Below are 2,692 nucleotides of genomic sequence, written 5' to 3'. Positions count from 1 at the left end.
TTCTTTTACATGCTTTTTAACGAACTACATTTGTAAGTACATTTCTCTTGATTTTATTAAATTGTTATACGGAATTATGCTATGGTCTGTTTCTTCTTTATACCCATGACCCTGGATTGCATGTACATATCATCGGAAGTAATATTGCTGGGGTTCCTGTAATCCAACGTTCCAACCTGTGGACGGAGACTGCATTGCTTAATGCTGTATAAGCTTGTCTTTTGGGTAAGCAGCTTTCCATGTGGTGGTGGTCTTCTCACAGAAGTCAAGTTCACAGTGGTGTTGTTCGTCTTGATTGTGGACACCAATGTGATTCAATCCGCACATTTGGGACATTAATCAATTTATTAATTTGAATATATTTATGTTTGAAGTTATATAAGAAATTTATTTTTTACATTTACCTAGTTTTCGGTTGCTAGTTAATATTTGCTGGCGCAGTTTTTTTCTGTTTATCCCCATTATGATGTATAAAACTTTTATGTACAAAATGACTTAAACATTGTTCAATAAAAAGTCTTTATTTAAAAAAATGCATACTATGAGAGTTTCATGTGAGATGGAGGTCAATAGTTCATCAGCTACTTTGTGGCTTGCAGTCAGCGATCAGGAAAGAGAACAGTATAAAGAGGTTTCATACTTGCTATTATATAAAATGTAACCTTTTAAAGAGCTATTTCAAGCAACAAATGAAGCAAGTGATGCGCTATTGACGACAGCAAACACTACAATTATGTTAAAATTTGTTTACTCAATTTACCTATTTATTTATCTGGGTCACCAAGAGTGTGCTTCCTAGATCACATCAGAGACAAAAAGAAACATAGATAGATTGGTGCACTACATCAGGGCCTGGGAGAGTAACTGGACTATGAGTATGTAGGCTGTAATACCTCTCTATACAACTTAATATTTAAAGTAGATCTAAACTCTGGCTGACATTCAGTTTGTGTAAGATAAGTCATGTCCGGCTGAACCTGGAAGAAAGCTGGCAGTGCCAGCCCAAACAGCTTCAGTCGGGGCATTTTCTTGCCCTGCTGTTGCACATACACAGAGGGGCAGGGTTGCTTATTACATCATTGACTTTGACTACACAAGACCATGACTGAATTACATAGCCATTGCTGTGAAGTCTAGGGGCCCTTTCACATAGGGGGACCGATTGGGTCCGCCTGTTAGTTTTTCAGGTGGACCTGATCAGACCCTCCAGCCTCTTATATGGAGGGGGTTGTCAACATGTATGTGTCCGTTAAATCCCGCTGACATCCAATCCGATCCTGTCTGCAAAAAACAGACAGACAGTAATCTGTTCCCAATCTGTCTGGTGAATGGTGAATCGTATCGGATTGCAGTCGGGTGTAAATTAATAGGCAGTCCGTTTTACATCTGATCAGTGGACTAATTCCCAGCTGAGCAGGTGGACTGCAACAGAGCCCACCTTGTGGGTAGGGGCCTAGGTTTATGCAGCTTTCATCTGTTTGTGTAGCTTCTATTATTCTACGGTGTATGTTTTTGCCATCCTGAACCAGTTTTGCTTCTAATGCCGCATACACGATCGGAAATTCCGACAAGAAAACCGTAGATCTTTTTCCGACGGAATTTTGGCTCAAACTTATCTTGCATACACACGGTCACACCAAATTACGACCGTCAAGAATGCAGTGACGTACAACACTACGACGAGCCGAGAAAATTTAAGTTCAATGCTTCCGAGCATGCGTCGACTTGATTCTGAGCATGCGTAGGATTTTTCTCTGCCGGAATTGCATACAGACAATCGGAATTTCCGACAAGAACTTTTCCCGCCGGAAAATTTGAGAACAAGCTCTCAAATTTATCTTGACGGAAATTCTGACAGAAAAATTCTGTTGGAGCCTACACATGGTAGGAAATTCTGACCAAAAGCTCACATCAGACATTTCTTGTCGGGATTTTCGATGGTGTGTACCCGCGTATTCCGACAAGAAAAGTAACTGTGCACCTTTTTATTATACTGCAAATTACAGTTACTCCCTGTCTGATTTTTCAGCTGATTACCTAAGTATCCAAACGGGATCATGTAGACAATGATGATAGCAGTGGCACAACAGTGACGCCCTTTAGTACACAGGGCTAGGTCAGGACTTGGGTGATTGGCTTGAGATATTGGAAGCTTGATTCGATCATATAGGATTCCACCTATTCAGTAAGCAGTACTGGCCATTAATGTCCTAGAGGGAGAAGCAAGAAGGCTAAAGCGTTTGTTAACCCCCCCCCCCAAAAAAAATTAATCCTGCTTCTTTAACCACTTCCCTACCGCCCATTGTCATATGACGTCCAAAGATGGGATCTCCCATCCTGGGTGGACGTCATATGATGTCCTGGGCTTCCCAGCCGTCTAGGGGGCACACGCGCCCGCGGCATCGCGCGGGAACCGGTGCGGGTGCCCGGTGGCCACGATGTCCGCCGGGCACCCGCGATTCCCCGCAATCACGGCAAGACCTGTCAGGTGAGGAGACCAATGTGTGTGTTCCCAGTACAGAGGAACACTCATCGGTATCCTCCCCTTGTGAGTCCCCTCCCCCTACAGTTAGAATCACACACTAGGGAAAAAAATTAACCGCCTTCAGCGCCCCCTAGTGTTAACCCCTTTCCTGCCAGTCACATTTATACAGTAATCTGTGCAGTTTTATAGCACTAATCGCTGTAGAAA

This window comes from Rana temporaria, chromosome 5 (assembly GCF_905171775.1).
Source record: "Rana temporaria chromosome 5, aRanTem1.1, whole genome shotgun sequence".
NCBI lineage: Eukaryota > Metazoa > Chordata > Amphibia > Anura > Ranidae > Rana > Rana temporaria.
This window is presented reverse-complemented; position numbering follows the sequence as displayed.